Source organism: Ovis aries, chromosome 10 (genome assembly GCF_016772045.2).
Source record: "Ovis aries strain OAR_USU_Benz2616 breed Rambouillet chromosome 10, ARS-UI_Ramb_v3.0, whole genome shotgun sequence".
Taxonomy (NCBI): Eukaryota; Metazoa; Chordata; class Mammalia; order Artiodactyla; family Bovidae; genus Ovis; species Ovis aries.
Window position 1 is genome coordinate 83310055 of NC_056063.1, and position 15538 is coordinate 83325592.

Here is a 15538-nt window from a genome sequence, read left to right on the forward strand (position 1 = left end):
GCTTTCGAACACTGAACGCTGGCGACTGAAGGACAGGCAGATGTTTCCTCATATTTCTGAAGCCTTGAAATCAAGCATCAAGGTGTCAGCATCGTGCAAGTCAACTCAACGTCTTTGAGTTTCAAGTTTCTTACCTGTTAAATGGAGTTGATACTAGTTTGCAAGCATGTGAAGATTGGACATTAGGTAGATACTTATTAAATGGTAGCTTTCTTATTGTTCAGAATGAGAATTGTCACTTTGTTATAACTCATAATTATCACTAGGAAGATATGATTAAAATAGTGCCCTAAACTGTGACAATTTTAAGACTTTAGGTTACAAGCTTTAAGAACATAGATTGTTGACTTGACATTTGACGTCTAACTTAATTTTATTTTCATAGTTTAAACGGTTTTCAAAACTGCTAATCATGTCGCAACTGGTGATTTAATTTTGAAATTTTATGTGATACCACAATTTTTAAGAACCTTCAAAAATACATTAAAGATAATTGGAAATTTAGCTATTGCAGTGTGCATCTGTTTGTCTTTAAATGTCACAGTCAGACTTTTTAAAATCACACTTGCTAATGAAGCTAATTTTAACTGACCGCCAAATTTTATCAAGGGGCTATATTACAGGAATTAAAATGAATCATTTTACTCAAATCTCTCACAAAGACCTTTTAGTGACTAATAGACATTTTTGATTATCCCTCCCATGACTATCTTTGGTAAGAATTCAATACACTTTCATTGTCAAACTGTATTTTTGTTAAACCAGACAAATAACCTATATCCTTGCTTATTCTCTTTTCATTAACAATCATTTCTTATAAAGTGTACCAAAAAAAATCTCTGAAATATGAAGGATAAAAACGTAATAGTAGCTAGAGGGGGAGGCAGGTGGGGGTGATGGGAGGGATAAATCGGGAGATTGGGATTATATATCTCTATATAAAAGAGATAACCTGTAAGGACCTACTCTATAGCACAAGGAGCTCTTTTCAGCACTCTGTAAGGACCTAAATGGGAAAGGAATATAAAGAAAGAGTGGCTATCGGTACATGTTTAACTGACTCACTTTACTGTACAATAGAAGCAAACAAAGCATTGTAAATTATCTTACTCCAACAATAGTTTTTAATGTTAAAAGAAAAACCACGATAGTGATACAGAATGGAAGTGGAAGAGCCCCTGCAATACCAAACCGGACTTGGAGACACCCCGCAGCCCACTCAGCTTCATTTCTAACAGAAAAGCACCAATTAACTGAGGAACAGTGAGATTAACAGGATACAGAAACCGTCTTCTAAATAAAGTTCTGTAACAACTTTCGCTGGGGACTGAGAATGTCACAGAATATAATGAATTATGTATGTGCCTGAGTGAATTTGCCATTCTGTCCATCAGCCAGCTCTCAGCTCATCTTCCACTGTTTTTCTCCCAATATTGTTTCAGATCTCCATTTTCCAGTTTAGTAAGTCCAGTGCCTTCCACGAGGCACCCTCCAATCCTGTTCATGTAAAGGTCAGGTTTAGTGGCTTAGAACATGGATACCATACAAAGCAGAACAAAAATGCTCTTGTAGGGGTATCTTTGAGTGCTTCTGACTCAGGCATAGGTTTACGAGATGGAGTGCACCAACTGTTTCTTATATTTCTTTCTTGGCTTTTCCTGCTTTTCTTTCTTTCTGCTCTTTTGCACAACAGTGGTTAAAATTGAAATTCCCGCTGTTTTATTTGACAATTTATTGGCATCTTTCTTCCCCTACTTCCAAATTCACCTCCTCCTCGAGAACTGAACGGGCTGGCTGTAGATGTCAGACTCATTGTTTAGCCCAAGTCCATTCATTTTCGTCAGTCTCTATCTGATGGAGAAACACGCTTACAGAATATATAACAACCCGATTGACTCTTCTCATTAATTTCTTTGTTTTCACTCATAACATAATGAACATCAGTGACAAGTTGAAATAGTCTCAGAACCACCACCATCATTTTTATGTTTGGGCAATAGTTATTATGGATTGAGTTGGCCAGGCCAGCATTAATTCTGACCATGCCCGCAAAACTGGAGACCCAGGTTTGATTCTTGGGTCAGGAAGATCCCCTGGAGACGGGACTGGCTACTCACTCCAGTATTCTTGACTGGAGAATTCCATGGGGTCTTGAAGAGTTGGACTGGACTGAGCAACTAACACTTTCACTTTTTACTTTCAATTGTCTTCTGTCTGGAGTTTCTACCTTCAATATTTCATTCTTTTTATATCTCACGCACTGAAATATATTAGTACTGTTGCCAAAGATCCTAGCAATGTCATTCCTCGCCTCAGAAGCCTACCTGCCCTTTTTTCTGGAAGAATGAGGGTCCTCTTTCATGTTGTGTAGTTTCGAGATTTTTGTAACCTGATCTCAGCATGTTTTTCATTATCTCTAATTTCGCTACAACTTAAGTCCCTGCTCTAAATCTCCTCTCTGGGTTTATTCAAATGCATCTCACTTTCTTTTCTTTCTTTCTTTCTTTTCTTTTTTTTTTTTTTTTGCTTCTCAGCTTTCTTCATAGTACTGGTTCCCTGGTTCCAACGCAAGACTTTTCCTTGTTCTCTCAACCTCTGCTGTGTTCCTCCACTAAATAAAATATCGGTAACCAAAAACCTGCTAAAATATTCCACCACTTTCCTCTTTTTTCCCCTCTCTTTTCTCTTCCAAAAGTCTCCAGATACTCAAAAGTGTGAAATTCTGTTTTCCTTGATTGATAAGCTTGTTTTCACGAATCACTCTGGGGTGGGCTTTATGAGTTTTCTGTTGCTCAGTGGGTGGATGGCATCACGGACTCAATGGACATGAGTCTGAGCAAGATCTAGGAGATGGTGAAGGACAGGGAAGCCTGGCGTGCTACACAGTCCAAAGGGTCACGAAGGGTCGACACGCCTGAGCGACTGAACAACAATGATTATTCTGTAACAAGTTAATCACCCACATAGCCCCTTGAGGCACACACTTGGGATGTCTCAGTATTTGTGGCTCAGGAGTCTGACCATGGCATCACTGAATCTGTTCCTTAGGGTCTCAAGTGGCTGTGGTTAAGCTGAGGGTGGGCTGTGTTGGAGACTTGACTGGAGAAGAACCTTCTTATAAGCTGACCAGTTCCCTGTGGGTTAGGACCAAGGGCCCCGGCTTCTTGCAGGATGTCTCAGGTCCTAGAACACATCTCAGCTTCTTGGCAAGTGGCCTCTCAGCTCAGTCTGAGGCCGAATTCAAATAGAGTCTCTAGAGTGAGTCTCTCAAGACAGTCACGGAACTGATGTCCCAGAACCTTGGTGACAAGTTGTCACAGTCTCAACCATGTTCAAAGGGAGAGGGTCATAACAGATAGGAGCAGCAGAGGGTGGGTCACGGGAGGGGGGCCCCCTCGGCAGTGCCTCCTGACCACACTGCTGTGTCTTCCCCATGAGTGGAGCCTGGCAGTGGAGACCCGTGTCTGTGTTTCTGTCTCTCTCTGCTTCCTTGTCTCTCTCACACACACAGAGGCATGTCTGACTCCTTTTGATCTTTTGAATTCCGCATCCTTGAAGAGATTCATTCAAACTTTTTTCCATTAATCTTAATCTTTTTCATATGAAAGTTCCTAAATGTATTTTCTATTAAATGAACTTAAGTGCTAAAGGTTCTAACAGAACCTTTTAGAAGTAAGCAAATTAGCTACAGTTCAAGCCATTGAAACTCTTGTAAACTGTTCACAGCAACCACTTTGAAGAAATGATCCTCTGGCGATATATGCCACCCCAACATGCAAAATTGTATTCTTTACTGCATAAATATTTTTCTTTCTTCTTTTAGTAGTGATATGTGGTTTGAAAAATTTAAATTAGACCGTTAGTTCATGGCAAAGAATTTACAAAGATGCTCTGTTATCCATGCTAACCTTTACCTATGCTGTTGATTATATTCTTATTTTACAAACGTATTTTAGCCAAACAGTTCTTTTAATCTTGATTCTAAGTCATTGTTTTACTTCTTTATATATTTATTATAAAACCAAAAAAAAAAAAAAAAAGAAAAGGTCTGTTGAAAACCAGCAACTAGAAGATGCTCTTTGTGAGATCAAGATTGAAGAGCAAACAAAAACTCCTTTTGAGAGGAAAAAGACAAAACTTAAAACGTTTTTACGAGTAGACAAGTTAGATGAGACTAGGCTGGTAGGCACGTGTCGAGGTTCACCGTGACCTGTGAAGTGCATTGAACCCATTATCATATCCGTGTAACAAGACAGGCAGCTTTTGTCCTACCTCAATGTTTCTGCCTGTGTTCTGTAAATTTTGTTCTGCATAATTTAGCCAATTTTTAAATTAAGCTGCTTTAACTGACTGCTCTGATAATCAGGGTTGATTGTAATCAGTGAAATTAAAATAATGATACTAGCAGAAAATACTGGATCTCTGTCGTGCCCGCTCTCTCTCTCACACACACGTACCTCTCTCTCTCTCTCTCACACACACACACACACACGCTCACATGATCATGCTGTAAAACACCACGTGTGTCTGGCCTTTTGCGTGTGGGGGAGGCTTTATCTCAGAGTGTTGCTGGTGGACCATGCACCTCTCCACCCTCTCCATGGTGTTATCTGGTGGCTGCACCACTTGCTCGCCAGCTGTACCATTTTTACATTTCCTCTATATCTGCATCTCACTGCTTCCCTGAAGTCACCTCAGCCCCTTAGTTCCTTGCAACGTCATTTGTCTGTTTTCTTTTAACTCACTCTTTAATCCCTTAATCTTCTGGATAGCTGCCTATCTTCACTGTCAACTGTACTGCAGACTAAAACTGCCAATGTACTAAATGTCTCAACGTTGCTAAGTCTTTTTAATCCAATAAAAATAAAAAGCATCTTTTTCTTAGTTTGGAGCTTAAATGTGTTTTATGACACACATAGACATTTTAATATACATTTTTATTGTAAATACCTTTTTTCCTAACCTCAGTTCTGTGATAATCTAAAAATGTTTTTTGATGATTTGAATATATGGGTTCTAGTCCCATATATTGGGACTAAACTGACACAAACCTTGGGAACTAACCCTTAAATCCGGTAGACAAAAATTTGAAGCAGTGATGAGCAACACATGTGTCAGCCCAAAACTCTGAACATTTGCTTAAAGAATGAGAAAACAATGTTAGAACTAAATGGACTGTTACAGTCTGAGAAAAATGAAGATTATTTAGTACATGGAGGTGGATAATGGGCTAATTTGAAAAAATATCATTTTGTAGCAACATTGCTGGATGACTTAAGGTGAGAAGGGGGACAAATTTAATCAGATTTTCTTACAGGTAGTTTTCAAATCACACCTTTCTCCCACCTTGGGATTTTTGTGGTTCCTCCACATTATGTAGTACCCGACGTGCATCTGTGTAGCCAGCAGAGGGATAAGATGCAAAAGAGCAGTGAACATCACAAGGAGTTTTAAATCCTGCCCTGAACTTAACCAGGTGGAGGCTGAATCAATAAGTTAAATGTAAAAAAAAAGAAAAAAAAAGACACATGTAGTTAGGTTTAACTGATTTCCTTTCAGGAAGGGTAGAGTCTTCCTAACATAGAATAAATACAATTTAATATTTTTATTTGAGTTTGCATCTCAAAGTTGGCAGTGAATCTCAGATTGACATAGCAGTTTGTGTAGCAATAGTCCATAGCAGGGCTATTTTTGGGCAACATAGGACATCAATATGGCCAAATGTCAACTCATCTCACTTTTGTGTTTAATAAATTAATATTCATAATATATTATGCTTCTGAAAAGATTGAAAACTTTTATTGGTACTCTATTGTTTTAAAAAGAGAAGGCCACATAACCAGCAGTCATAGCCCCAAAATACACATCCCGAATAGGCAGGGAGATTGGCAGCCAGCAGAGTGTTGGCGAAGTTGTATTAGTCCTTCAAAGTCACATGTCACACACGCTCCTGTCACTGCTGTGCGTGATGTAACTAAGCATTTTCACGTGTCCTGAGTTACCCTTCCCTCCTGTTTGTGAAAGGATGATTCTTACTGTAATTGTAGGTTTTGATTAACTTTAACTTGACAAGATATTAACTAATTATTTATACAGGTTTTTAATTTACTTTCTCCCATATCCAAATTAGAGTCAATCTACTTGCCATAAACGGACATAGTTCTGTTTTCTAATATTTTCAGGTAAATGTTGGTCAGAATAGGTGCTTGTGTAATTGAAGTACGTGTGGGGCTCAGGAAAGTGTTTGACTCTCCTTCATTTATTTCTCACAGAAAGAGTGTATTTTGTATGGTATGTATTTTGTGGTCTTCCAGTTTGGGGCCTGTTAGATTTTTTTCTTCTTCTTCTTTTTTTTTTTAATTTTTTAGCCACACCCTGGAGCATGAGAGATCTCAGGTCCCCAAGCAGCGATTGAACCTGCACCCTCTGCACTGGAAACATAGAGCTAGATTGTATTCTCAATAGCAGAGAGAAAAGTTGAAAACCATCCTGGTCTGAATAGTGTAAAACAGTAGTGAGGGGAGAGAAAGAAACAAGAAGTCTGAGCCCAGGCCGTTTCATCATTTGGGCTTTTGCTTACTGTTTGTTTATTAGAATTCGTTTGGTCTTGAGTCCAGAGTGCTGGAGGACGTACCTCCTCACTTGTTTAGCCATTCTAATATCTAGCTAAATCAATGTTATTTCTGGTGTGAAGGGAGGTGACTTTTGCAGTCCACACTCTCCTGAGTTACGTGTTTAACGAACATAAATAGGCTAGAAAAGGAGCCACGTCCATTACTGCCGCCACATTCCTGAGCTTTCATAGGTGTTGACCTCGGTGTGGAGGTTGACTGGATGGCAACACAGGAAGTGCCCTTGTCAGATTCAAAAGCAGATCTGTCATCAGCATCTCTACGTTAGAAGGCACTGCTTTTGATGGCATTTTGAAACATCCCTAAAGTCTAACTTGTTGGACGCTTGCCTCTGCCTTTGTTTGTTTTCCCCTCACACTTAATAATGAGCTTCCCTGGTGGCTCAGAGGGTGAAGAATCTGTCTGCAATGTAGGAGACCCCGGTTCGATTCCTGGGTCAGGAGGATCTGCTGGAGAAGGGTTAGGCTCCCCACTCCAGTATTCTTGGGCTTCCCTGGTGGCTCAGCTGGTAAAGAATCCACCTGCAGTGCTGGAGACCTGGGTTCAATCCCGGGGTTGGGAACTTCCCTTGGCAAAGGGAAAGGCTAGGCACTCCAGTATTCTGGCCTGGAGGATTCCATGGATTGGATAGTCCATGGGGTCGCAAAGAGTTGGACATGACTGAATGACTTTCACTTCACTTAATAATGAAATTTTAAACACATAACGTCATGAGTCAAATGTAAATGCTCAGTATAGATTTCAGCTAAATAAAGACCTGGGTACCAGGAAGGAACAGATTTCTCTTCAAGACCTACTCTTTAAGGAATGATATCCATGATGCATGCCTTATGTTTCCTTGATTTTTCATGAGACGGAAATGTCCTCAGTACTTCTGAGACTAACGGAGGTATTTGGGATTCATTGGCATAACTTAGCCTGCACACAGAATGCTGGATTTCAAGAGTATTTAAGACACAAATTGAAATCGGTAATTAAAGTATGCAATATGCAGGGACATGAAAAACGGTTGATTTTGCGTTTGTAGGGCGGTTCTTTTCTGTGAAGACCTACCTCTGATAAATACATTTTTCTGGCAGCTTCTGAGGTCATGAGCAAGGCAAGGGCGGGCTCACTTGGTTCTGTTGAGTGTGGAAGCCTCTGGCAAGTATTGAAATTGGAATTGATCATTTCTTAGGGGCAGTGTTTATCTCTTTCCTAAATGTGTCACATGGTACGTATTTTTCCACATGAGCATCTCTGGGGACAACAGTTATAAATGCTTAATGGCATACAGGTCAGAGCACAAAAAAGAAAAATGTACTGATGAATGAGACTCAGAAAAAAGTTAGACATTGAAATAGTAACCTGGGAAATATTGCAGTCAAGTAATGACTAACATGTGGTTTATTTGACGCTGAGTTGCAAACTGTAAAAGCTGGTGTCTAGGGTGCTAGTTCAGAGAAGGCAGTGGCACCCCACTCCAGTACTCTTGCCTGGAAAATCCCATGGATGGAGGAGCCTGGTAGGCTGCAGTCCATGAGGTCGCTAAGAGTTGGGCACAACTGAGCGACTTCATTTTCACTTTTCACTTTCATGCATTGGAGAAGGAAATGGCAACCCACTCCAGTGTTCTTGCCTGGAGAATCCCAGGGACAGAGGAGCCTGGTAGGAGGCCGTCTATGAGGTCGCACAGAGTCGGACATGAGTGAAGTGACTTAGCAGCAGCAGCAGCAGCAGCAGCAGGGTGCTAGTTAGACTTGAACACCCCTGCCGAGTCATTCTTAAGTGACCAGAAACTATACTTCTGAATTCAGAACTGCTCTCTATGTACATTCTTTTGGCTAAACATACCTATTTCAGCACATTGGAGGAAGATTTTCCAAAATGATATTTTACAGATAAGAGGACTTCATTATCACTTAATTTATTCCCATGCTGCTTCAGAATTGAGAAACACGAATAGAATTTATGCAAATAAAACTATTTCTGTTTTTCATTCTGTATGCATTTTTTACATTGTTTCCCTAATAGCTCAGTTGGTAAAGAATCCGCCTGCAGTTCAGGAGACCCTGGTTCAATTCCTGGGTGGGGAAGATCCCCTGGAGAAGGGATAGGCTACCCACTCCAGGATTCTTGGGCTTCCCTGGTGGCTCAGCTGGTAAAGAATCCACCTGCAATGCGGGAGACCTGGGTTTGAACACTTGGGTTGGGAAGATCCCCTGGACTCCAGCCTTCTGGTCTGGAGAATTCCATGGATGGGATCACAGAGAGTCAGACACAACTGACTTTCACCTTCACTTTCATACATAGTTTAATAAGATATAAAGCACATGTGGTTTAAGAAGGTTATAAAGTTTAATAAAAGCATCACAGTAGGAGGATTATAGCTTTTTATTGTGATAAAATCCATCTAAAATACAACTGCCCATATTCACTGTTTTAAAATATACCATTTAGCACATTCGCAATGTTCTGTATCTATCACCATTATTTAGTTTTAGGACATGCATGTCATCACCCCAAATGGAAATACTGAGTCCCTTAGACATCAATCTCCATTTCCCCCTCGCTCAGCCTCTGACAACCACCAGTCTGCTTTCTATCTTTATGAATTTCCTTATTCTGGATATTTCATATAAGTGAAATCACACACTGTATAGCTTACTGTGTCTGGCTTCTCTCACTTAGTTTTTAAATATTCATTTCTGTAACAATAACCTCAACACGTATCAATAACCTCAGATATGCAGATGACATCACTCATGGCAGAAAGCGAAGAAGAACTAAAGAGCCTCTTGATGAAAGCTCTTAAAGAGGAGAGTGAAAATTCTGGCTTAAAATTCAAAGATCGTGGCGTCTGGTCCCATCACTTCATGGCAAATAGATGTGGACACAATGGAAACCATGACAGACTTTATTTTTTTGGCTCCAAAATCACTGCAGATGGTGACTGCAGCCCTGAAATCAAGAGACGCTTGCTTCTTGGAAGAAAAGCTGTGATCAACCTAGACAGCATATTAAAAAGCAGCGACATCACTTTGCCACCAAAGGTCCGTCTAGTCAATGCTATGGTTTTTCTAGTAGTCATATATGGATGTCAGAGTTGGACTATAAAGAAAGTTGAGCACTGAAGAATTGGTGCTTTTGAACTATGTTGGAGAAGACTCTTGAGAGTCCCTTGGACTGCAAGGAGATCCAACCGGTCCATCCTAAAGGAGATCAGTCCTGAATATTCATTGGTAGGACTGATGCTGAAGGTGAAACTCCAATACTTTGGCCACCTGATGCAAAGAACTGACTCATTTGAAAAGACCCTGATGCTGGGAAAGACTGAAGGCATGGGGACGACAGAGGATGAGATGGTTGGATGGCATCACCAACTTGATGGACATGAGTTTGAGTAAACTCCGGGAGTTGGTAATGGACAGGGAAGCCTGGCATGCTGCAGTCCATGGGGTTGCAAAGAGTCAGACGTGACTGAGTGACTGAACTGAACTGATCTTGTAACGTAAATTTATTTCCTGTTTCAAAGATAAATAATTCTCCATTATGTAGTTCTAACTTACTTTCTTTACTCATCAGTCATTGATGGGTGTTTGGGTTGTTTCCACCTTTTGGCTGTTCTGAATTCTCATTCCCATTTCATTGGTCTATATATCTGTCTTCAGCCAGTAGCACACTGTTTTGATGAACAAAGCTTTGCAGTCAGTTTTGAAATTGTAAAGTGAGTCATCCCACAAGCTTTTTTTCTTTTTTTCGTTCTTGCTTTTTCAAGGTTATTTTGGCTATTTGAGCCTCCTATGAATTTTAGGACCTGCTTGTCTTTTTTCTACAAAAAAAATGCTATGGGTTTTGATAGGGAGGTATTTTGGCTTTTTTATAAGAAAATGCCCTGGAGAATGAAGGAGCACTTTGCCACTTCATATCTTCTTTTTTCGTCATTCTCACTGATATTAGCTGTAGCAGGTAAATTTACCAAAAAGTAGTGACTGCTTGGGCTTTCCAGGTGGCGCCGGTGGTAAAAGAACCCACCGGCCACTGCAGGAGACACGAGACACGGGTTCAGTCTCTGGGTTGGGAAGATCCCCTGGGGGAGGGCATGGCAACCCACTCCAGTATTTTCTGTCTGGAGAGTCCCATGGGCAGAGGAGCCTGGTGGGCTGTGACCCATCGGATCACAAAGAGTCAGACACGACTGAAGCGTCTTAGTATGCACGCACTTACTACTCAGTAGCCAACGCTTCTAAACTTTAGTGCTCCAGAGAACGCCCCTTTGCAGGGCTTCCTATGAGGACGCAACTTAGAAGGCGTAGTAATGTCTTGTGTCAGTCTTCCTTGACTCTGTTGATTTCAAATGTGAAATCTCTGAATACAAAACCCCTGTTATCACGAGAACCATGTGAGATCAGAGATTGCTGTGCAATCAGATGTCCTCCCCAGCTCCTGTGATCAGCAAAGCACTTGCTGTTATCAAGTTGCTGTCGAGGTACCATCGTCGATGTGCTGATTGTCCTCAACACCGGGAAATCTGCCGTGTCTGGACACTTACAGCGTCACCGCCGGTAAATCTGCCGTGTCTAGACACTACAATGTCACCACAGGTGAATCTGCCATATCTAGACACTTACCGTGTCGCCGCCGGTGAATCTGCCGTGTCTAGACACTTACAATGGCGACTGTCATCATCATTGGTGTTGGTGATGGCTGATGATGGTGGGGATATGCAGGGGAGAGAGCTGCAGAATCTATTAATGATGATGGATTTTCATCCATTTTTACCCCAATAGCTGAAGATTTAGAGACTGAATGTTTCTTTTTAAATATCAAATCATGTCCCCCACACAGACATTGCGATGGAACTTCTGTGGCAGCTTGATGATGAAGCCGCAAATACACAGTAAATGCTGAATCAGTTCCAGGCAGCAACACTCTAAAAGGAGCCTCAGCTTCATTATTCTGTTTGGTCCCCAGATGGCTGTTTCTCCTTGAGCTGTTTCCTTGCAGATTTTATTGTAACAGACTCTGAGTCAAGGTGCCTTTTCACTTGACTGTGAGTTCCAACTATGTTGTTATAAAGTTGTTATGAACTGGAACCTTTTTGAAGAAAGTATTTGAACCTGAATTGGGACAGTTTCCCACAAAATTAGTAATTATGAGGACATTATTGAGGATCTTGAATCCTGTTGCTGTTCCCGAGTTGAAGGTGACCCTTCCACACTCTTGTCACATGAGAGGTAAAGTGTCCTGATGCTCTTCACGGTTAAGAACACAATCCTATAAGCCACAGGTTGTTACATCCACCATGCTACCATCACATAACTAATAAGCCTCAGTTTCCTTATCAATTTTATTGATACGTATACAAGTACAGTATTTGTGTCAGAGAGTTGGGAGAATCAAAGTCATTCTCATACTAAGGCACGGAGAGCAGTATCAGATCCCTGCATACTTCGGAAAGCTCAGTGTGTGCTTAACATGAATTTATGTTTTCTTTATTATATCTTTACATCTGGGTGCCTTAAGCTGTCATTTTTAACCCTTAGCACAGGCTTACAATTTAGCACAGTCTACCGTTTGTATATGTGAGGGATAGACTGTTTCTTTATTTAGTCAGTAGTCGATTTTGTCTTATTCTTGCTCTGGATCCATGGTGTTTAGGGGCAAACCAGCCCATAACCAGTCTGTGGTTCCACTTTAGTTCTGACAGTGTGAACAGTGCTTCAGAAAACAGTCTTTCTGTCTAGGAAGAGAAGATGCCGGATTTCCCTTCTTTTTCTCCTGAGTTGGAAGTCTGCCTGAGTGAGGCAGGGGCTGGAGTTTATTCGTTGGTTTCACTGTGGCAGGAGGGGTGCGCTGCAGTTGCTGGGTGCAGAGTCCGTCTCATTCCTGGATATCCTTGGACAGCGTTCCTCATCCACCTCCTGCTTATCCGCCGTGGTGCTTGCTGCACCACGCTGGTGGCCGTCTCCCAGCCCCTGAGAGCCGATTGTTACAATGTCAGGAATTAATGAGCTGGATGTAAAACAGTTTAAAAAAAAACAACCTATATTAACAACTAGAGTATATAAACTTAAAATGAAGTACTGAATTGTAATTAACTCATTATTACTTAGATCGTAATAAACACAAAGGTAAAGCTCAAAGCTCATCGCTTCCTAATCAGTTCTCTACTTTTCCTCTCCTTTTTTGCTCTCAACGTTTTGTCTCTTTCGTGTGTGTGATAAAAATGCCACAGAACTGTGACCTCAGTCACATCACCTCCAAACTCTGGGTTCAGTGACACCACACCCTGGTAGCTTGGGATCAGACATGGTGGGAGATGTACACCAAAAGAACTGGCCCGTGCTAGAAATCGGAGCTTGATTTATTATCCTGACTGTGTAGAATTCGAGAGGTGGTGGAGAAAGTGTTGATGATGCAGGTTGTACTTTAAAATGTATTGCGTCAGTGGCCACTATATTGTGAAAAGCGCAAAGATGTCATAAAATATGATTACATCGTTCAGAAACCAATATCTGTTTAGCAAAGATGTTGCTCAGGTTGTTGATAAATTCCTGAAGCTCTGGCCTCCTTCACTGTTTCACTTCAGTCTTGCTCTCAGGAGTCGGCAAACCTTTTCTGTGAAGGTCAGTTAGCAAGTATTTTAAACTTTCAGGGTCACATACAGTCTGGGTTACACATTCTTCTTGGATTTTTTGTCTTTTTTTTGTTATCTTTTCCTCACACACCTTTCCGAACTGTAGAAGTCATTCTTAGTTTAAGGGCTGTATGCTGACAGATTTGGCCTGACAGCCGTAGTTTCCTGACCCCTGGCTCCTACTCACTAATTTCAGTGAAAATGTCAACCAGAATATTAAGGTCCAGGCCATTAATTGGAAACAAAGATTGACTGTGTGGATATAAGAGTTAAGTAAAAATCGAAATAATTTTATGAGAATCATTTGATTATATGGAATTTACAACCAATTGTGGGCTGCACAGCCGGTATAGCAGCAAATTCCTAAATGCATATCCATCTGTCCACCCACCCATCTATCCTTCCACCATCCCGTCCATCCATCCATCATCTAGACATCTCCATCCATCCTGAGCATTCACCAGCACATCACTGTGGCCCACCTGCTCCTGTGGAAACACAAAGATTTACTCTGTAGCACCTACCTAAGGATTGTTTTCTCTTCTTTGCTTAATAGGCTGTGATTCTCTTCTTTGGCCACCGAATGATGCCCGCATCTTGTAGTGTAATGGAAAACATCCCAGACAACACATTCCTCCAAGTCTCTCACAGCCTTCTGCTCCTGACTATTATTTGCCCCCTCCTTGCTCATCATTCTCCCATCATCTCCTCCATTGCCCTCTTCTGCCCCTTTTTTTCTGCCTGATAAACTGTATACTCATCTTTCAGTGAATATTGGTACATTTGCATTGGCTTACATCTTATACTTAAATTCAGCCTTCAATAATCAGAAGGTTTTGAGAAAATTTAGAAAAAAACCTTAAGGTATGTGTTGACTGATACATCATTATTGGTTTCATAACTGAAACGGTAATTTCACTAATAAAAATCAGTTCGTGACCCCCTGACCAGTGCCAAGAAGCTCGATCAGTTTGCTGTATGTGGTGCTCCACTGAATTCATGCTACACTCTCCTCGTGTGAGTCCAAAACTTGTCTATTATTTTACTAACAGAAAACTAAGACATAGAGAGAAGTCCTTAGCTTTCCCAATGGGGCTCAGCCTCAAATGGGTCAGACTGCAAGGCCAGGGTATCACTGATTTATATTATGTATAGTTCACCCCATGTGTGCCTGGTAGCATTTTACTAATGTTTTAACTAGTAAAGTATAATCTTCCTCGCTATTGGTAGTGTGATCATACCAGCACAAGTTCTTTGTTATAAAGACCATAAAGCACCAAGGAGGTTTCAGCCAGTTCAAGATGAATAATTTCATTTGTTAAGCAAATAATTATTAGGGTCAAAGTGCTATTTTCATTCTGAGAAAACTACTGGTGAATTTAGTTAAGGAACTCTCTGTTTTCATGAACACACTTTCTAAAATTAAGAGTGGGAAGTATGTGAGGGAGTAAGACATGCGTGCAGTTACTACACGTTTGTGCAGAAGGAGACTGAGAAAGGGAGCGAGGGAGCCCGTCGACATGCAGCCGGGCAGCAGGCTGGCGCATGGCAGCTCAGAGATGGGAGGAAAAGCCAAGGCCTCACCTTCCTGGGCGTTCCTGTAGAGGGCAGGCCAGGGAGGTACCTGTGTCCACAAACGGATGAGCCATATGATGCCAGGCTACAGCTCATCCTGTAAGATCTATACCTTTGTCACCAACCCCCCACATTAGGAGAATCTAACTCTACAAAAAGAATCTAACTCTGCAAAAAGAGTTAAATTATTAAAGAAAGAACATCATCAAGGCAAAGCTATTGGGTGAGTGAATAGTGTAGATATGCTTCTACAGAGACCCTTCTTTGCGGAGGAGGGCTGGGAGGACCGAGCTGTGAGGTCAGGGAGCCAGGCCAAGCGTCACTGTCGGTCTGAGAGCAGGAATGCATCTGACTTTCCCGAGGAGAGAGAGATTTGGACAGGGATGCTCCCATTTCAGGAAAGGCTGTTTGGAGAGTGTACTGGGCTGGGTGTGGGTTTGTCACGCGCATGGGGCTGGCATGCCTCCCCTTCATCCCTCATGCAAGCGTCACAGAAGACATAGTCTGGGAGAGAAAGTGTGTGAGAGGAGCTGTGTGCGTCCTCTGTGATGTTAAAGTTGGGGAAGATGGCACCAAACCAGAGGCTGGAACACAGTCAAGACTTGGGGTGACAAGTATGTCGAGTGGGGTGAAAGGAGCAGTGCATGTGTTCTAATAGCATTGACCTCTTTTACAGAGAAGGTTAGTGGAAAGACAGTTTGCTCTGGAAGGG

The 15538-nt window shown here is 41.5% G+C and overlaps 1 protein-coding gene across 1 annotated transcript in view; it reads left to right on the forward strand.

The window, feature by feature from the left end:
- The window catches only part of MYO16 (myosin XVI), a 527889-nt gene that overhangs the window by 151906 nt on the left and 360445 nt on the right, over positions 1-15538 (forward strand). The window lies entirely within an intron of this gene.